Source organism: Saimiri boliviensis, chromosome 4 (assembly GCF_048565385.1).
Source record: "Saimiri boliviensis isolate mSaiBol1 chromosome 4, mSaiBol1.pri, whole genome shotgun sequence".
Lineage (NCBI taxonomy): Eukaryota > Metazoa > Chordata > Mammalia > Primates > Cebidae > Saimiri > Saimiri boliviensis.
The window spans coordinates 77,791,545-77,814,075 of record NC_133452.1 but is presented as its reverse complement, the minus strand read 5'-3'; the positions used below and the strand labels follow the sequence as shown (position 1 = coordinate 77,814,075).

Sequence of the window (22,531 nt, the reverse complement as noted above, 5' to 3'; positions counted from 1 at the left end):
CCTGCTAGTTTGATGGGATTTTTTTTTTTTTTTTTTTTTTTTTGCTTTTATGTTCTTATTTGGAATTGGTGGCTGGCTGCGTGCTTATGAGCATGGACATGTGGCCCAAACACTCTTCCATCACAGCTCTATGGCCTCAGGTAGCTAACAGCTCAGATACATTCACCTTTGTCTTTTGACATCCTGGTGGTGTTCTGGCCTGAGACTACCAATCATATACTTACACGGGCAGGTGGGGTAAATTATTTTTGTCTCAAAAGAACTGTTTGCCTAAAAAAGCACTTATCTTGAGATTTCTTTAAATGTTAAACTCTCAAAATGTATCTCTAATTAATTCTATTTGTGAACATTCTATTTAGACATTCAGTAGATGTGGTGTGGTATGAATTGGCACATGTGCCTATTGCAAGTTACAATACTAGATGTAAAACATATTTGAAATGAATTGTTATCATTTTGAAACTGTTCAAATTGCTATAGTATTTTAAAATGATAAGCTGTCCTGTGCTGCATTGAAAATCCCTTGAAAGGTGTGTGGGGAATGTGGTATTGGAGGCAGAAAGGTGTCTGGTTTTAAAACAATAGTAACAATAGATACATATTTGAACTTTAATAATTCCAAGTATTTTTCTTATAATGTTTCTTGTAAGTCTCACAACCCTTTGAGTTATGTAGTATTTTTATCCCATAGAGAATCAGGATAATTTAGTGAATAAAAGCTTGTATCTTGGATCCAGACTGGGTTTTAAATCTGGGCTCTGTTACTTAACTAAATGTGGAGCTTGGGCAAATATTTAACCTCTCCATGTCTTGTATTTCTTTTTTCTCTCTCTCTTTTTTTTTTTTTTTTCTTTTTTTTGAGACAGAATTTTTCTCTTGTTTCCCAGGCTGGAGTGCAATGGCGCAATCTCGGCTCACCGCAACCTCTGCCTCCTGGGTTCAGGCAATTCTCCTGCCTCAGCCTCCTGAGTAGCTGGGACTACAGGGACGCACCACCATGCCCAGCTAATTTTTTGTATTTTTAGTAGAGACGGGGTTTCACCATGTTGACCAGGATGGTCTCGATCTCTTGACCTTGTGATCCACCCGCCTCGGCCTCCCAAAGTGCTGGGATTACAGGCGTGAGCCACCGCGCCTGGCCTGTGTCTTGTATTTCTTATCAGTGAAATGAGTGCTTACCTTTATTGATGATTAAATGCATTAAACTGTCTAAAACTGGCATACAGATTATGTCTTACAGAGAGGGAAACATTTTCACAGATGCATAAACTGAGGTACTGAGGTATAGAATGGTTAAGTGACTTATCTGAGATTAATATAGGTATAAAAGCTAGAATTTAACCCTGGAAGTCTTACCCAACACAGATATCTTTTCACCAGTACTCAGACAGGGAACTATTCCTTTTTGCAGGAGGAGCCAGCATATATATTTTATTAAATGTATTGATTCTGTAAATGTGTAGGTGATATTACCCATTATTATTCTCTGAATGTACTAGAAATTGCAGACATAAATTCTGGCTAAAGTTTATCTTTAGGCAGAGTTAGCTTTGTTTGTAAATGCCAAATAATTTTATGTACTTGTTTCTGTTCCTTTTCGGAAGAGACAGCATCACTGCTTTGACAAGACCAATTAAACTAAACAATGTATATGGACTTAAGGGTAACAAGGACTCCAAAGACCAAATGTGTAACTTGGAGTCTCTGTTCTCTACCAGCACTTTAAAGCCCCTGTCTTCCTTTCCTTCACTGCCTGGACTCTCTTGCATCAATGTCTCAAAGGCTCTCTGTCCTTAAGTTTTTCCTGTCTCAGTATTTAATATTCTATACCTATGTCATGCTACAAATACCAAGGAAGGCAAAGAGTGCTTGTTTCGAAAAGTTATGATTATAAGTCACCAAATAGTGAATATGTTGGACTGTAGAATTAAGAATTAAAATAATAATGGACTAAGGAGTAAAGAAAGAAATGTAACAGGAGAGAAATATCTTAAGTTAGTTTAATGGAGTATTTGGCTAGAGTTTGCTTGATGGTAGTTCAGGTAATATTTATCATTTTGGGTAATACAAGTTCAAAATGAATCAACAGGCACACTTTTGCTTTAATAATTTGTATACTTTGGGACTATGTGAGCAGATGTAGGGTGCCCAGGTGGAGCAAAGTCAGACATCAGTTGTGCCAGCCACGCTCAACGCATACGGTGTTGCATTTTAGAAGGAGCTTACAGAAACTGAAGATTTCAGGCACTGATAATTAGTAGGTCATAAGAGTCATGATTTAAGAGTCTGAAGGATGGTTGTTTTGGTAAAGAACAAATGTAGCATGTGCTTCTGTTAGTGTGTTTCCACAGTGTCCCAGTTCACGTGATTGGAAGGAGGCCCCTGACTAGATTGGCAAGCAATACATTTATCTCCTAGGAGAGGCAGTTGGCTTTCTGCTGTTGTATGCAGTTTATTCAGTGTGGTGGCTGTGGGTCCATAGACTCAGTCAAAATCAGGAGAAAAAATGAAATAATCACAGGAGACCTTGGCTTCAAATGGAGCAGAAGAAATGTTGGGATTACCAGGAAATATTTTTGTTGAGTGAAAGGATGTTCTGAATTTCATAATACAATAATCATTTTAATTAATTTAATTATAAGTACATTTTTATATCACATCACTTGGGATGATTTTCAAATTGCCTTATAATTAACTAGAGTGACTCAGTTCTTTCAAAGATAAGTTACTTTGGGAACGGCTGAGAATATGGTCCTAGACTAGACACAACATAGGTGAGCAAGAAACAATTCTAGAAGCAATACAGGGTGAGTATGTATGTGCATGTGTTTATGAATGGTAGAGTTGGTTAGTGCTATCTTTTTTTTAACAAATAAAAATCGATAGCATCACTTTAATGGCTGTGTTAATTTTCCATTTTACAAATGCATTGAAATTTTAAGAAACGAATCTCTAAATTGAGACATTTAGGTTTGTCAACCTTTTCCTATTATAAATAACATTTTTTCTGCATACGTCTGAAGACATTCTTACACACATGTGTAATTATTTCCTTAGTACAGATTCTCAGAAGTAGAATTCCTGGCTTAATGGAATACATCATTTAAGATATGTTTCCAGATTAGTTTATCTGAACCGATATTTCTACTAGCATTTAGCAAGAGTACCATTTTCCCGAGTGTCAATAGACTCTTAAATTTTTTCCAGTGGATGAATGTAACATGTTGTTTCCTTACAGTTCTAATTATATTTACTTGTGAGAGTCAATATATTTTGTTAGGTTAATTGATTATTTCTGTTTATTTTGGTGAATTACCTTTTCTTTTTATGTTATCCTTTCAGTTTAGTTTAAAGAACACTGTAGCAGAAGACGTTGGTGCTTCACCCACATGCCCTCAGATTTCTTTCTTATTTTTTTCAGACACTGGCTTTGATTATGTTCTTTCTCTCAACAAGAAGTATATTTATCCCTCTGCAGATGCGCTACACAGAGGCTTTCAGAAGTAGCTTTGCTGTGTGCCTGACGGGGTGGGCAGTGATGTCCTCAACCAAGGGCTGACTGGCAAGGCATAGGTATAAACACCAAAGCTCCCTCAGCCGGTGAGGGAGGAGACAAATGTGAAGTGTGACTTGCACTGTGTCCAGAGTCTCTTGCATGAATGATCCGAGGTTACCCTCTGTACATATTTGCTTGATATTTTACCCTTGCCTGGCTTCCTTTCCTTTCTTGTCCTTCTGCCTCTGTTCTTGACATTTTTTCCTAGTTAATCCCTTTCACACAAATCCTTGTCTCAGGATCTGATTCTGTAAAATGAAACTTAGGACCAGGTGAGGTGACTTGTGCCTGTAATCCCAGCCCTTTGAGAGGCCGAGGCAGGTGGATCACCTGAGGTCAGGAGTTCGAGACCAGCCTGGCCAATGTGGTGAAACCTCATCTCTACTAAAAATACAGAAAAGTTAGCCAGGTGTAGTGGTGGGCTCCTGTAATCCCAGCTACTTTGGAGGCTGAGGTGGGAGAATCACTTGAACCCAGGATGGGGAGGCTGCAGTGAGCCGAGATCATGCCACCAGACTGGTGAAAAGAGTGTAACTCCATCTAAAAAAACAAAAAAACTTAGGACAAACATTTTCTTCATTAAGAATATTTTCTCTCTGTTGTGAGGATTGGAAATATTTGCCACATTTATTAATCTCATTTTTTTAAACCTTATGTTCAGGGTACAAGTGCAGGTTTGTTAGATAGGTAAACTTGTGTCATGGGGGTTTGTTGTACAGATTACTTCATCACCAAGGTATTAAGCCTGGCACTCATTAGTTATTTTTCCTGATCCTCTCCTTCCCCCGACTCCACCCTCCAAAAGGTCCCAGTGTGTGTTGGTCCCCTTACTTGTCCAGGTGTTCTCATCATTTAGCTTCCACTTATAAGTGCGAACATGCGGTATTTGGTTTTCTGGATTAGCTTGCTAAGGATAGTACATGGATGGAGCTGGAGGCCATTATCTTTAATCTCATTTTCTTATGTAGTTATTGCTGCATTATTTTGTCATATACTGAGGCAAATTAGGTTTTCCTCTTTTATGTACTCTACTTTTGCATATTTATAAACAATTTATGTGTAAAATTATATATAATTTTTTCTATTTTTATATAAATAGTTCACCTTTATTTAGTTTTCTATTTAAAGTCTTAGATTTACTCTGCTTATGGTTTGTTGAGGTTCTTAAACAGTTTAGTTTTCATCAAATTTGAGACATTTTCAATATTATTATTTTTAAAAATATTTTTCTGCCTCCATTTGCGACTGCAGCTGTATACTTTAGACTGCTTTGTACTGTCCCATAGAAACTTGATGCTGCATTAAGTTTTTTAAGTCTTTTCTCCCCATTCATAGCTTCATTTTGAAGAGTTTTCACTGCTGTGCTTTCAAGTTCATTGATTTGTAGTATCTAATCTGCTAATTGTATCCAGTGTCTTTTTTATGTCAGATGCTGCATTTTCCCTTTTTAGAAGTTTCGTTTGTGTTTTGTAATATCTTCTATTTATCTCCCCATGATATTCATATTTTTCTCTATCTTCGATAACTTTCAAAGTGTACGTATATAGTGGTTTCGACATCCTTGTCTGCTAGGTGTTATCTTCACTGTGATTTCTGTGTCTGTTTCCATTGATTGACTTTTTTTTTTCTGGTTTGGATTATATTTTCCTGCTTCTTGGCATGTCTGGAACATGCAGAGTGTTATCATTCTTTGAATGGCAGACATCATGAGTTTTGATTGGATGCCATACATTGTGAGTCATATACTATTGGTTGTTGGATTTTGTTACATGTGTTTAAATAATGATGTGTTTGTCCTGGTGTGCAGGTAAGTTTTACGGCCTCAATTAGATCTTTTTGAGACTTTATTTTAAGCATTGACAGGGCAAGTCCAGGGCAGCTTTAGTGTACTGCTAATTTAGCCCCATTACTAAGGTAATACTCTCTGAATGTTCTACTCAATGATACATATCTGACCCCTCTAGTAGTTGAGCAAATCGATTCCCAACCCGGTGAAAGCTCTGTGTATTAACTACTCCTTTCTGGTGGTTTCTTCCCTGTCCTCAGGTAGCTTTTCTCCTACACGTGCAGAGCAGAGCTCAGCCAGTCTTACAGTAACCCTTGTGCGTACTGGCAGCATTCTGAATGTGGACAGCATCCTTCTCTCTGCTACTTTGCCCTACACATTTTAGCTGCTTTGGTCTTTCCAAACTGTAGTCTCTGTCTCCTTAACTAAGTGGGACAACTGAAATCTGTTGGGGTTTCTCTTCTCTGTGGCCTGAAAATTCTTTATGCAGGAAGCCTGTGCAATGAAAAGGCTCACCTTATTTGTTTCCCTTCTCTCAGGCACCACAGTCTTGTATTCTCTCCAGATTAGTGTATGAAACCATTGTTTCATAGACGTTGTCCAGTTTTCTAGTTGTTTAATGTGGCAAGATGAGTACGGTCCCTATTACTCCATCCTTGCTGGAATCAGAAATCTTTGGTGATATCATTTGACATCCTTTTCTTCCTTAGTTCTTCATCATCATTTTGACTGTAAACTGAGCAGATAATTGAAAGGTCAGTAGTTAGTGAGGAGTCAGTCCAAAACAGTAAAGAAGATAGGTGGAAAGGAAAAGATAGTTTTAAAAAAGAGAGGCACAGGGACTTCCATAACCATAACTGTTCTTGGAATTAGATATCTCTGTGCCTCTTTACATTTATGTGTCCCATTAGCCTACCAGCTGTGCTTATTAAAGATCTCCAGGTAATAGCCATCAACCTTGTGAGAAGTAGGAACTTGGATATCCCTTGGGACTTCTTTAAGCAATATTTGAATCTCACAAATAGCCACTTGTGCCATTCTCTCAGCATTCAGCTAACGAGAATTTTTTGTCTACTCTAAACACTTCATTTTCTGCCTCTCTTCACAGGTAAGAAAAGTTACATGTTGAAGAACTGGCAAATGATTCAGTTCCACACCACTGAACTATCTCAGAGGAAACTTAAAATGCTGCAAAATCATGATTACTTATCCAAAGTGTATATGGGATTTTACAAATACATTTTTAGTGCCTGGGTGAATCTGTTGATATGATCATTACTTTAATCTCTTTCCTTGACTCAATAAAAAGCCCACTGGCATGTTCTATATTACATATGTAGCTACCCTTTATGGAAATTTTAAGGAATAATAGTGTGGCTTGGCTAGCAGGGCGTCTCACGCCTGTAATCCCAGCACTTTGTGAGGCCGAGCTGGGTGGATTACCTGAGGTCAGGAGTTTGAGATCAACCTGGCCAACCTGGTGAAACCTGTCTCTACTAAAATTACAAAAATTAGCTGGGTGTGGTGGCGGGCACTTGTAATCTCAGCTACTTTGGAGGCCAAGGCAGGAGAATCACTTGAACATGGGAGGTAGAGGTTGCAGTGAGCTGAGATCACACCATTGCACTCCAGCCTGGGGGAGACAGAGCAAGACTCTGTCTTATTAAAAAAAAAAAAAAAAAAGAGGAAGAAGAAAAGAAGAGTAGTGTGGCTTTCAGGATTGACTTACTAGAGAAAATAAATAAACATAAGATAATATTTTCATCTAAGTTGAAAAATATTTTCATGTGAAGTAAGCCATATATTATGGAAAAAAATATATATATCATAAATCCATAGATTAATAAGTGATAGAAGAGAATCTGTAAGATTCCATGACCTAGGTCAAGAAATATAATGCTGCCAAGACCTGAAAAGCCTCCTACGAATTTCTTCATTATCGTAACTCTCTCTCTCCTCTAAAGGGAATGGCTACTCTGAATTGTGTAATAATTATTTCTGTGCTTTTCTTTGTATTTTACCACCTACGTATGCATGCCTGAACAATATAGTCTATTTTTATATATTTCTGAACTTTATTAAATTAAATCGTAGTCTGAATTCTACTGTCTTCCTCTTTTACTCAATATCGTGTTTGTAAGATCCATTGATATTGTATATAGACAGTTTATTCCTAAGAGTAGATCCTTTTACTGTATTCCAGAATGCCGTATTCATCTATCTACTCTACTGCTAGTATATATTTAGGTATATTCAATTTGGGTCTCCTAAGAACAATGTTAAAATGAGCATATTTGGGCATATGTCCACAATGTTTTCTCTAGGGTAGATACCTAGGAATCAGTTGGCATGAAGTATTATCTCATTGTAGTAGTTTGAATGTGTAATTCCCAGGCTACCAGGGAAGTCAAGCTCCTTTTATATGTTTGTTGACCATTTGGTGCTTTTCTTTTTTGGGCATGCCCTTTTGATTATTTTGTCCAATTTGAAATTGTGTATGTGTGTGTGCATGTATTTGGAATATACATCCTTGTATGTATTGCAAATATTTTCTCCCACTCTGTAATTTGCCTTTTTGCTCTCTTTGTGGTGTTTTTGATGAGCAGAAGTTCTTAGTTTACTGAAGTTAAATTTATCAGTCTTGCCCATTATTATCAGGCCTTTCGTGGTTTACTTAGGGAATTTTTCCTACTCTGAAGTTATATAGATATTCTCTATTATCAAACTAAAGCTTAGCAGACTTGCCTTTAATTCCTAGATATTTATTCCACCTGGAACTAATTTGTGTGTATGGTTTGAAATCATGGTTTAATTTTTGCCCATATGGATGTCAAATTGTCCCAATAGTATTTGTTTATTTTTATTTTAAGACACAGTCTCACTCTGTTGCTCAGATCTTGGCTCACTGCAACCTGTGCCTTCCAGATTCAAGCAGGTCTCATGCCTCGGCTTCCTAAGTAGCTGTGATAACAGGTGTGCACCATCATGCCCAGCTAACTTGTATTTTTAGTAGAGATAGGGTTTTGCCATGTTGTCTAGGCTGATCTTGAACTCCTGGCCTCAAGTAATCTGCCTTTCTCAGCCTCCAAATTGCTGGGACTATAGGCAGGAGCCACCATGCCCTACAGATATCTGTTTAAAACGAAGTCTGATCTATTCTCACTGATTGGCGTTAACACTTCTGTTCGCCAGATGTGTATGGACAAGCAAATGTCCATACATGTGTAGTCTGTTTCTGGGCTTGCTTTCTTTCAATCTTTTATTTAAAAATTTTTGTGGGTACATAGTAGGTGCGTATATATATGGGGTATATGAGATACTTTCATACAGGCATCTGATAAATAATAATCACATCATGGAAAATAAGATATATACCCTCTCAAGCATTTATCTTCGTGTTACAAACAATCCAATTACTTTTAGTTATTTAAAAATATATAATTAGATTATTATTGACTATAGTCACTCTGTTGTACTATCAAATACTAGGTCTTATTTATTCTTTCTAACTATATATATAGTCACCTATATAGAGTTATTTTTATATATATAGTTATTTCATTTTCCATGATGTGATTATTATTTATTGAATGAATGTATGAAAGTATCTCATGTACCCCATAAATATATGCACCTACTATGTACCCACAAAAATTTAAAAATAAAAAGATTTTAAACTGAAAAAACATATAAAAAATATATATATATATATATTTTGTACCCATTAACCATCCCCATTTCTCCAACTCCTACAACCCTTCCCAGTCTCTGGTAACCATCCCTGTCCTCTCTATCTCCATGAGTTCAATTGTTTTGATTTTTAGCACCCACAAATAAGTGAGAATATGGGAAGCTTGTCTTTCTGTCCCTGACTTATTTCACTTAACATAATGACCTCGAGTTCCATACATGTCTCTTTTTTTGTTTTTGACCTCTGAACTTTTTATTGGCCTCCTGCTCCCCAAAGAATCCCCTGCTTCTGCTGGCTTAATGTCTCAGAACGTTGGTGCTGTTGGTCTCAGACACCACATTGCCATCCATTATCTGGCAAGTGGTGGTCTTTTGGATGGTTTGCATGGAGTTGCTGGTGTCCAGGGCATCATCAAGATCAAAGTCCTTGGCATCTTCCAGCAGGTGGCGGTAGGTGGTGATCTCAGCCTCCGGCTTGACCTTGATGTTTGGCATGGCCTTGTACTCCTAGGCCTGGTGCTGTCCCTCTGCCCGGGTCTGTGCCAGCTCTCACTCCAGGTGCAGCAGGATCCTGTTGAGATGCTCCATCTGTAGGGTGTAGCTGGCCTCCACCTCCCTCAGGCTGTTTTCCAAGCTGGCCTTCAGATTTCTCTTGGACTGTACATTTTGCTCCATGAGCATCATCTCGCAGCTCCAACCTCGGCGGACTGTGTGGTGACCACTGTGGTGCTTTCCTTAATCTGCTTAGACGAGTACTTCTCCAGCTTCTCTTTGTTCTTCTGACTCAGGTTGTTGTATTGAACAGTGACGTCTGCCATGATCTTGGCGAGGTCCTGAGATTTGGGAGCATCTACCTCTACCATCAACCCAGAGCTGGCCATCTGGGCTTGCAGGCCTTTTACTTCCTTTTCGTGGTTCTTCTTCATGAAGAGCAACTCTTCCGTGAGAGCCTTGATCTCCGTCTCCAGCTGCAGCCGAGTGACACTGGTGTCATCAGTGACCTTGTGGAGCCCCTGGATGTTGCTTTCCACAGGCTGGCACATAGCCAGCTCTGTCTCATACTTCACTCTAAAGTTGATCAGTAGCAAGATAGAGATCGTTGATCTGCAGAATGATGCAGGTATTGTCCACAGTATTTGTGAAGATCTGAGCCCTCAGGTCCTCAATGTTCTTGAAGTAATGGCTCCAGTCTCTGACCTGGGGCCCCTTCTTCTTCAGGTGCTCCCGAATTTTGCTCTCCAGCTTCCAGTTCTCAGTCTCCAGGCTCCTTATTCTGTCCAGGTAGAGGCCACGTGGTCGTTCAGACTTTGCTTGGATTCCTTCTCATTCTGAATGCCCTGCTTTCCTGCCAGACCCCCTGGCCATCCCTGTGGCCAGGCCTCCAGACCCTATGCCTCCCCAGAGGCTGGTGGAGCGGGACATGGAGATCTAGGAACCAGAGCCCCCAGCACCTGCATAGACACTGGCCACCATGCTGCTGACCAACTGGGCTCTGTAACCGGGTGCCTGGACAGAATCCAGGGACTGGTAGCTGGAGGAGAAGGTGGAACGAATGGTGAAGCTCATGCTGTCCAGGGAAGACAGCGAGAGGTCAGGACTCAGGCTTTGCCGATGCCCTCCATACCTGTTTTTTCAAATGACAGAATATCATTCTTTTTTTTATGGCTGGCACTGAGACCCCAGAAGAAGATGAATCCACGATATCCAGAGTAGCCTTGCTTCCTCAGTTGCTCTCTGGAGAAAAGCCACTTGCCATGCAGAAACGTCCACTTTGACTGATAAGGAATGATGAATATGTTGAGCCCATGAAATTTTGGTATCTATTAATTACAAAAGCTCATCTCACCTTCACTATTCTAAGTAGCTCAACAAGAAAAGTATTTAAAGTCATGTGGCAGCTGGGCAACAGGAAAACAGTAACTATCTAGATTTGAAAAAAGGTCATAACTTCCGATTCCTGCTCTGCCAATAAAGAACTGCTTGACTCTAAGGATGTTTTAAAAACAAAAGGGTTTAGGGTTAGTTAATCTTTAAGGTCACTTTCAGCTTCAAGATTTTAGTTTCTTCCCTCCCTCCCTCCCTTCCTCCTTCCTTCCCTTCCTTCCTTTCTTCCTTCCTTTTGAAACTGAGTCTTGCTCTGTTACCCAGGCTGAAGTGCAGTGGCGCTATCTCGGCTCACTGCAGCTGCCACCTTCACCTCCTGAGTTCAAGCAGTTCTTCTACCTCAGCCTCCTGAGTAGCTGGGATTACAGGTGTGTGTCACCATGCCCAGCTAATTTTTGTATTTTCAGTAGAGATGGGGTTTCACCATATTGGCCAGGGTTTCAAGGAGCCCTTTCTACAGTCTTCAGAGTATATGGAGCAGAAATAACATTCTGTAGCTTACGAGACTCTAACAGACAGAAAATGGGCAGGCCCTTTTCTAGGAGAGCATGAACAAGAGAGACTTGTTTTTCATTCCCAAACAAGGCCCTACAGTGTTTTGACCCTCAGCATCAGAGATGGATTAGAATCATCTTTAAGTGGCCTTGGGTAAGTCATTTAAACTCTTTGAGCCTTGGTTCCTATCCACATAATAGAGATATGATAGTGACTTTGCAGCCTGGTTGTGAGGATTAAATGAGCTATTACACATAAATTCCATGCTGCAGTGATTGGCACATAATAGTCATACAATACATGTTCATTATTATTATTGCAGTTATTCCTGTCTAGATTAGGTTAGAAGTATAGGATCTCCCTGGATACAGGCTACTCATGGGACTAGAGAATTGAATGATTAAAGCCCAGGAAAGATTGAAGAAGTTGTCTTTGTGGAGGGCCTAGAGTCATGATAATGAAACCCAAATGACATAGATCTATCACTGCAAATCCACTGGGCTTAGAAATGACAGGAGAGGGTACTGTCAGTGTCTCAATACATCAGAGATCTTTAAACAGATTTTTTGGGTTATGCTGTCCAAGCATACACAATGCTAAGTAACTGCACAGGGAGGGCATATTACCTGAGTGATCATCAGAGAGTTGCCTGCCTTATTTTGCTTTTGACAGCCACTAAAGAAAGCAAGGAAATCAGTGGAACTTTATAATTTAAAAATGAATAGTAAAGGGATAAGTCTTTGGAATAAGGTTAAGAGTAGCAATTCAAATCTACTATTTCTAATGACCATTGTATTTTGAAAGAAGAAAGCAGCTCCTGCCTGAATCTTCAAGACAGCCTCATTGTGCTACTAGGGGCCACATAGTGTGAGTCACTTATTGAGGGCAGATGGGAACCACAGGCCACTTTGTGCCAGGGAGGCTTTTAAACATGAGAAGGACTGAGTTTTGCTTGGAGATCAATTAGACAAAGTTAAAAATTCTCTTGAGGGAACATATGGGATCTCTGAACCATATCCAAGTAGCCAAACCTCCCTAGCAGTAAAGATACTCAGTTCCATCTTTGCCATCTTCTTTGTCTCACTTGGATCTTTTCTCTCCCTAATAACGTCAGTTGTTACCTTAGGTTATCATTTTTGATACAATCTTGAAATTTGTTTTGCATGCATAAATCATTTCTTTATGTAGACTGCAAAATTTGTGTGTGTGTGTTGGGGGGCAGTGATTATTTCATTTCATGCAATTCTAGGTATCTTCAAATGTGACTAGCAAAAAGTTAAATACTAGGAGTTGATTAAAAAAAAACCCAACTAATTGAAACGAATTTCCAACCACCTGTGTAGAGGACATTCTGCATTTTTCATTTGGTAAAAAGAGATTATTTTTGAGCTCTTAAGGCAATACGGAAGGTCTCTTAAGAATTCAAATTCAGAATTTACATTTCTATTTTGTCCTGACGCAGCAGCAGCACAAGATTCCCTGAGTTGCCCACCACGTATAATATCGTGGAACTGTGGGAGTTGAGAAAAAGGGAAGTTAACTTGGAATATTCTTGACTCTCTGAGTTCAACTTTGAATAGCCTATACTGGAGTCAACATTTTCAAATTGCCATTGATAAGTAGTTTTATAAGCCAATTTTTAAAAATTATGCCAGTTTAAAAGATGCAATTGGAACATAAGGCACATGCTTTAGTGAAGTCTAGTAGATAACTTACGGTATGTGAAATATTTTTGTAAAAGCAGAAGAAAATGGTAGGAAGAGTTGTATTCAAAAAGCCTAATTCTACTGTCTTGGTGATTTATTTTCTCTAATGTACACTCCCTTTGAAAAGGATACTTGGTTTAGAAGGAAAAGGAAGATTCATTCCCATAATGTGAGAGTTCTCTGAAAATCTCTTTTCCTATTGACCCAGGATCCTTATTTTACTTTGCCTTTCAGTGCTAAATTATCTTTAACTACTATGACATTAAAAGAGACATATGAAGAGTCACCTTGATTAAAGAGAAATGATTGGGTCAAATTTTGCCTCTGGGTTCCGGAGCATATTTTTAGGAACCGATTTGCTACCAGATTTGTATCTTCTGTTGACTCCTTAGGTGACACAATTTATAATGCCCATAAATGGAAGACTAGGGGCACTTTGACTAGTTAACAGGCTCACAGTCATTTCATTGCCAAGACAGTCCTTGATAGAACAATGAGGAAAGTAATTATGATCTACAAAGACTACAGATAATTACTATATTGATGAGTACCAAGGCGCAGGACACTTCCAGGGTTGTAGAGAGCGCAGATGGAGTGCTAGGAGCCTTTAGGATTTGCCTCCTAAGGGTAAAATGTACCCTTGGTTGGGTAACACCTATTAACCCTGTGTGTTTTATGATTCTGTTTGAAGTTTGAAGACAGAGATACTAACAGTGGATAGGAAATTGGATTCGATGTTGGAAAGAGTCATTTGAAGGAAATATCAGGGACTGAGAAACAACTTAGTGTTCTCAAAATAAACTGATGAATAGAGGGCTGGCTTTGTGCTTCCAAAGTCTCTAGCTGTTGATCAGTGCGATAGCTGTAAATTTCTTGATTACAATCAGCAAGGTTTTTCCCAAAGGAGAATAATGGCCTCAATTGAAAAGTCTATAAGCAAGTTAGTTTGTACATTTAGATATGGCTTTTAGCTATACAAATAATGAATTTAAGTCTTCCAAAACTGAACTCAGTGAAGCATTATCCCTCCTTTCACTACTTTTCTCTGATGCTCGATCCCAACCACAATTGTTTAGCTTGAAGTTTGGTTATCTAATTCTTTTTACTATCTTACAAAACAAATTAATTTTATAGTTTCTTTCACTGCACTTCAGTCAAGCTTGTCTTAAAGTAAGGACAGTGTTATTTAAGATTTCCTTATGTCATGTGAGACTAATTGGTCTAATTCATTATGTAAAAAACTATATGGGCCATGAGACAAATGAGGTAATGTATTTTGAACACTGGTGTAATTGCTAATGAGATCTAATGTGAGTAAACTGCCTGTAACTTAAGTGTTTCAGGATGATGGATATGTTATACTTTACTAGGGGAAGAGCTGAAATAAGTTATAGCATCAGTTAGCAATGCACTTACAGATAAAAATAGAGAGCAAGGGATAATATAATTTTAATTAAAGATTTCACTTTAAGGTTAATTTTTTTGATGTGTGGTGCTTTGCCAACATATTGGAATTAAACAAAATGTTAGCTCATGACCAAATGCTGCTTTTAATGGATTTTGGACCAATGTTGTTGCACATTTATTTTGAGTAGGGTGTTTCCAAAGGGACAGCTGTTACAACAGAGCCAAGGTCCAGAGAAATCTATGGTGTTTATCAGTCATAATTGAAAAGATTTACATTCCATTGTGCATTGACAAACCTTGGATGGCAATTTACAAATAGTGTGTAGTCTATGTACTTGAAGAGACAGAGAACCAGATGCAGGAGTTTCTGTGGCTATGGTTTTGCCTTTAATTTTCTGTTTGATGACACAGATGTGTGTGGATTAACAACAGACACTTGGGTGAGGATAGGAGTGTTTTTCCCAAATGTAGGAAATGAAAAAGGATGTTCAGCCAAGTGGTAAAGGCATAAAGTCCATGAGAGTTTAGTAGTCTTTAGTGATGGTGAGAAAAATAGCGTTTACAAGTCCTATAATGGTATTATCAGGTCTTATCTGGTGACTTGAATATGAAAGTAGGACCCAGAGATGTGATGTTCAGAGACCAGGTGGGCCAGCCATTGGTGCGTATCCAGTCCCAAACTTTGGAATATTTGGAGTTAATGAAATGTTTCTGGGTTTTAACTCAGGAAACTGGTAAGAGCTGGGAGGAATGCAAGCCATAGAAAAAGACTGGAAAATAGATTTATCAGAGCAGAATCTTAGAACAAAGGTAAAAGCTAAGAGATCTTCTTATGAACTATGGGACTTGGTTTTGAAACTCAAACAAATAGGTCCTGTTATTCAAATGGCTTCTTATGATGAAAGAAAAAACATACCAACCAACATTTGAGAATCGGTGTGGGAAGCAAAGGTTCACATCCAGATTAAAGCTAATCTAATTATAGATAATTTAAAGAGCAAAACCGTTAAAATGTAGATTCTATGAAGATATCTTATCTGCCTCTTCATTGCTGCATCTCCCGTGCCTAGAAAATAGCCTGCTGTATAGTGAGTGCTCATTGTATAGTTTCGAAGGAGTAAATAGCGGGTATAGAGTTCTCCCTGCATCTAAAAGTGGTTTTGATAGAGCAACTTAGTTATAGTTTACCTTAGGCAAGGCTGAGTCAGGGTAAGAGAAAATCCTGCTTTTCAGATAGGAAACCAGAGGGTGCAGTGGGAGGCTGGAGAAGGAAAGTACAGGGTAGCAAAGAGAGAAAGACTGGCTAACTCAGCCGTGATAGAGCTCTTTACTTGCGGCATCTCGACTACTCAACCACTGGGGTCATTGTCAAAACTTGAGAACGAATACTGACATCATTTCAGTTCTTTGGGATTTTGACAGTAAATTAGATTAAATTCCAGTCTAAGTCCTGTGTAAGTACACTTTCCAATCCCAGCAAGAATGAGGTGTGATCTGGAGCAACTGTTTATCAACCGGCCCCTACCTACTTACTTCACTTGTCTTGCCTTTTTCTGGGACCAGCTATTAAGGCACTGAGGTGGGAGAGGGAGCCATTGGTTGCGTATCTTTTGCGACCTCTTCTATTAATCAAATGACTTAAGGGATAGAGGAAGATGTGTTTTTCAAGGAATGTGCCACAGGTTTGTAAAACATGTAACAATATAAAATATAAACTAGTTGCCTTGTAAATTCTTGGTAATAATTATAAAGAGAAAAAAATAATGTGTCATCCTTAGCTAATTTATAAGTCCTGCACCTAGATACAGGAATATCAAGATAATTGAACATTTTCTGGACAATTTAGAATAATGAATGAACAAGAAATAGGTAGTTTTACTTGGAGTAATGACAATCAACTAGAGGAAGTTATGAAATATAGTAAAATGTAATACAATAAAAATGATGCCAATAAAAATACCTTCATGGTGAAACATGGAAGCAGTAGGACATGTGATATTATGTCCAATAATTTAGTTATAGGTATTTCTTGCTGCCTGATGTCTCCCTATGTAAAACTCAGGAACAGGTAGATTTGGCTCACTTAACACCCCTCTCTTTCTGGAACCAATATCCAAACTCAGCACTATGTGCTCAATAACTAAATAGATTCACATAGAGAGGGATAGGTATATATGATAAACAATTTTAACTGATATATATATAATACTACCTAGGACATTTTTCTCAGTCTAGAGGACACAGCAATTAATAAAAATAATAGCTGCATTATTCCCTGGCTTCACCCATAGGCTGTATGCTTGAAAACACAGCCCTTCTAACTTCCATGCTCAGTCTTTGATATTCCTTTCAATCTGACACAGGCATCTATTCCTACTTCCCTGTGGGTTACTGACCATCCTGGATTGTCTCAGTGATTCAGTGTAACTATATACTGTGGTCACTCCTTACTATTGTTCCTTTTCTTGTCATCCTCATCTCTTGGGTGGACAGACATTATTCAGGAGCTGGGATGATGCCTTGGGGACAGCTCATCCTCATCTCTACTCCTAGTCATGTCTATAACCTCTTTTACAAATTTTCATTTACTAATTTGTGTCAGAAACTGCCAACTGCCCTCCAATATCCATTTGACCTTGGCAGAAGGCCATCTAGCAAGAACCCACATTTCCTAGCCTTTTGCATTTCAGTTTGGCTATGTGACACATGAGATGAAAATTTGGACAATGAAATTGTGTGATTACCTGGGTGACAAAATTATCTGTACACCAAACTTCCACGATATGCAATTTGCCATGTAATAAACCTGCACATGTACCCCTTGAACCTAAAATGAAAGTTGGAAGGAAAAAAAATTGAAGTGAGAGAAGCTTGTTCTACTTTTGTGTCATGTGTGCCGTTAAGCAAAGGAACTGTTTTCCTCCATTCCGTTATTTTTTTCCTTTTGCCTGGGAAGTGGTGACAACTGGAGCTGCTGTCTTACATCCAAAGATGAAGGCATGTGTTAAGCTTAGTAGAGTTCCCCCGCTTACCCTGAAATGTTTCATCTCTGGATTATTACATGAGAGTCTAATATAATGTGTTGTATTTGAGGACTCTGTCATAGCAGTTTAGCCTGACTCGTGCAAGCAGCTCCTTCCAGGGAGTTTTGTATCTATACCACATGTGAGACTTGATTAGCTTTTCCTGGACCTATGGTCTTGAGTCGTGGTAGTATTTTTTAGAACTTTGATTTTTTTTTTTTTTTATCCTGGGCAAGGCTGTGGACCAGTGTACTTCTTTCTCTTAGAGTTTATGATGCCAACCCTGCTCTTCTATGAAGCTAGTTTCCATTTCGCCTCTGACCTTAGAACATGATGGCGGGCTTGCCCATATGCCTTTAACTTCTCAGTGGGAATTTACTGTTGAGAGCTCATCAGCGATACCCCACTGCAGGATCCTGCACTTGTACTTTCTATCTGGAATGCTTTCTCTCCAGATCTTTGCATCACTTACTTCACTTGAATATCATAAGCTTCACACCTCACCCCACACTGCACTCTTTCCTTCATTACCCTCTTATATTTTTTATAGCAGTTCCTACCACCTAAATGATTGTTTAGTTCGCATGTTGAGTGATTGAATCTCCTAAAGGACATTAAGATGATAAGTTATAGCATCCTCAAGTAGGTAGAAGTCAAGCTAAATATGCAAAATGATAATCTAGAATGATTGAAGTTTTAGTAAAATTCCAACTGTATCTGGAATGTTTCCTTACCAAAATTTTTCTTTGTGTGTTGTTGCTCATACTTACTAATTTGTAGAGCTCTAAGACATGACACAGAATGACTTAGGTATGGAAAGTTTTAGAAATTATAAAAAATAATTCCTGAAAAAATAGTATGTGGGTATCTGTTTAATAATAAAACATTCAATTATAATTTCAACATCAATTAATTTATTTATCAGCATAAGTAAATGGATCAAATTATGTTAGACAAATAGTTTAAAAAAATCTTCTTTCCCCAAATAAGGGCACCCATTCTATTTAAACTGATTATGATATCTTTCCCTCCAGTTTGTCATGTTTCTGTGTGATTTCATCAGGATTTAAGCTGCCATTTAGCTCCCAGTGGTCTAATCAGTGTGTGCCTTGCCTCTTCTACTTCTACTACATTTTCTACCGTCACTTCTACTTCTAGAAGGGGTCGACGTGGAAGTTCTGGTGTTTGAATGGTTTGGGGGTGACAATTTGCTGGCTTTCACTTATTAACCATGATAACGTCCTTGTGGTCCTTTAAGTTTCTTCCCTTAGCGTTGCCTTTTCTTTGTGGCAAGCATCAATAATGAAGGGAAGAGTTGAAAGTGTCCCCATAAGGTGCATGTTTACCTGGAACGTCAGAAATAGGATATTTGCTTATATGACTAACAAGAATTGAGGTGACATCCTACAAAAAAAGAAGGCCATGTGGGGATGGAGCAGAGGCTGGCATGCGGTGCCTGCAAAGCAAGGCACAGCAAGGATTGCTGCCAGCCGCTAGAAGCTGGGGACGAGACAGGGAACGGATCCTCCCCACAGCCTCCAGAAAGAAGCATTACTTGGCCGACACCTTGACTTCGGATTTCTGGCCTCCAGAACTGTGAGAGAAGAAATGTCTTTTGTTTTAAACTACCTGGTTTGTGGTAATTTGTTATGACTGCCCTAGGAAACGAAAACAGAATCTCTCTGGTTTATGAGGCCATAGGCTGAGTGACCCTTCTGAGCTGTGCCTTGGGTAGAGAAGGCCAGTGTTGTGACTCAGACATGGTTGGTTTTCATTTCCTGCTCCCAAGGCTGTCTCAGATACAGACTATAAGCTAGCTACCTTTTAAAAGTGCAATATTCTTTAAATCTGTAATCGACAGTAGGATCAATTATAGTCCAAATTCAGCCTTCTGCTGTTTAATCCTTGTTTCATAATTTTGTGATAATATACCAGACATACTTAAGCTCTCATTATTTCTAGTAATGAATGAGTATAAAAGAGTTAAAATAGAAATGAAAACCTGATTTTGAACATATGACTTTTTAAAGGCACTTTTTAAAAATACGAGGTAAGCTCTGTCCAGTGTAGCTCCAGGAACCCTAATGTACTACAAGAAAGAATGTGGGTTCCATAACCTGTCATTTTCTCTATTTAATTTCTGTTGAAGAATTTCACTGTGTCCTTTGGGTATCTCCATTTCATTCATTAATGAGTCCTGGGGATATGAAATGAATGATGGGACTAAACTGTCAGGCAGGAGAGAAATACTGTGAATTTTTTTCCCTGTGTGATATTGCTACTTTAATCTTAATTCTCCTGCTTCAGGTCCCCGTCATTTTAGCCCTATATTTTCAACAAAGGACTAAATAAAAGCCTAATGTTAATTTATTTTGGTTTCCTACTTAGGGTTAACTCATTCCCATTTTCATTTTTAGGTTTTAGGCTCTTATTCTAAGTTTGTTGGCAGGTTATAATGAATTGCTTTAAATTATGATGATTTGGGTTTTTAGGCCTTTTGGGTGAATTATTAATATGGAAGATAGAGGAATAGAAAGCCTATCATTTAGTTTTATTTTTGTTAACTCCCTATGAAGTGTTTCTTGAGTAAACGTTAGGATGCAATAAAAAAGGCAGACATTTGCATTTAATAGTCCATGTTTGAGCTTTTAGAAATAGCTGCATACCATCATTTTTTGTTGCTTTTCTTTTGTAGGCACAGATTGCTGTTCCACTGTTAGGCTAGCCTCATAATTCACCTAAATGAATGGTTTTGTATTCTATTTTACTTGAAGAAGAAAGACAAGCCAATTTTAGACACTGCTTCTTTGACTATGCATTTTCACATCTCTGTAACATACTTGTTCTTTCATATAGCATATGCTTATTGGTAACCTTTTAGTGTCAGAGGACCAAATGTAACCACCTCAAACTAAACAACCCTCTTTTACCTGTTTCCCCAACCCATCCATTAGTTTTATATCCCTGATCAAGACCTATGGTATTGTTACCCACCAGGCTCTTCTCTCTCTCTCTCTCTCTCTCTCTCTCTCTCTCTCTCTCTCTCTCTCTCTTTAGTAGGATCAATTCTAGTCCAAATTCACTATCTATCTATAGATAGATAGATAGATAGATAGATAGATAGATGGTGTATATACATTTACCTTAAACTAAACCTCAAATCCCTTTAGCCTCACCTTTCTGTATCCAATGAGTCACCAGATGTTGTCAATTCCACCTTTTAAATATCACTCAGATTTTGCCTCTTTCCTCAACTCTGTTGTGCACCTCTTAATTAGGGCCCCATTATTTCTTGCATGCTTTATTTTATGAACAACCCATATTTAATGCTACCATTCCCTTCCTAGCCTTGAGACTTCCTAGTATCTCATATAATTAGAAGGGTATTTATGTGCTATTAAATCACTGAACATTTTTCATGTGCAATGAGACTTCTTAGCATGAAAACTTTGGTTTTGTTAAGAGATGAAAGGGGTTTCTAGATTCAAATACATCCCGATATCGGTTTGGCCTTTATGCACTTATGATTGTCCAGCCAGACCATAGCATATATAATTTTATATGTCTGTAGGCACAGATTACTATTTTACTGATAGTTGAGCTCCATATGTCACTTAAGTGAATGGTTATGCATTCTGACTTTACTAAGAAAATTTTAAACATAAACAAATTGACTGAATTTTCCTATTACAGTGCTGGGAGAGCAACTTGGAGGGGAAAAGAGAGGGGCAAGAGATGGGAGGTGAATGTCTAGGCTTGTACTTGATTGTTACGACTCTTGGAATAGAGAAATTATAGAACAATGTGGATAGGGTGGAGGAATCAAGGAAAGCTGGTAGAGTCCTCACTTTCTGCATATTCTTGGGGCGACTGCATGTCTCTTGGCGGAGAGCCCTGTCAAACACTGGGCTGCGACCAGCAGGATGGTGGAGAAAGGCACAGAAACGAATGGAGCAGAATGATAGCCTCGCAGTTACCCATGGCCAGAATATTCTCTGCCCATTGTGGGAGACAATTGGGAGACAATTCATGAATTCATGAAAAAGGGGCTGGGTGTGTGATTCTTCTATGGGTATAATTTGGTATGATTTAGTCTAAAGCATGATATCCCAAAAGACCAGGAGGGAGCAGCCACACTTGAGTGCACATCTGCGCAGCTCTCAGTGAAGTTGACAAGGACTAAGATGAAAGAAAGCTGACTGGACACCTGATTTCTTCCTCCTTGATAATGCATGAACTCTACTGTCCTGCTACCAAACATGAACTCAGAACAGAAAATACAGAAAAGAGACCCCTAAAAGGAGGAATTAGCCCTAACAGAGTTTAAACTTTGAATTGATTTCAATGTGTAACATTATTTTTAAGCTAGAAGAAACCGCTTATCTTTTCTATAAAAAAATTAGATATCCTTTAGTTTCTTACAATGATGTTTTGCAGTTTTCAGTGAATAAGTCTTGCACTTCTTTGGTTAAATTTATTAAGTATTTTAATTTCTTTTATGATGCAATTTTTTTTTCTCACTTCTACTTTTGGGTTATCCATTGCTAGTCTACAGGAATCCTACTGACTTTTGTAAGTTTATCTCACATCCTGCAACTTTGCTCAGCTTATTAGCTGTAATAGAATATTTTTTTTTGGTAGATTCTTTAGGATTTTCTATATAAAAGATTATGTCATTTGCAAATTGAGAGTTTTACTTCTTCCTTTACAATCCACATGTCTTCTATTTCTTTTTCTTGCCTAATTGTCCTGGCTATAACCTCTAGTACAATATACAATAGAGTAAGTGAGAATGGGTATCTTGCTTTCTACCTGATCTTATGGGGTGAACGCCCCGTCTTTCACCATGGAGTAGGAAGTTACTTGTGAATGTTTTGCAGATGCTCTTTATCAGGTTGGGGATGCTGCCTTCTATTCCTAGTTGTTAAGTATTTTTGTCATGAAAGGGCTTTGGAATTTTTGTTGAATAATTTTATTTTTTTTA

At 38.4% G+C, this 22,531-nt stretch overlaps 1 long non-coding RNA gene across 1 annotated transcript in view; it reads left to right on the top strand.

Annotated features, from left to right (window-relative positions):
- Nucleotides 1-22,531, top strand: part of LOC141584141 (uncharacterized) — a 258,472-nt gene that overhangs the window by 118,919 nt on the left and 117,022 nt on the right. The gene's annotated exons all lie outside the window — the stretch shown is intronic.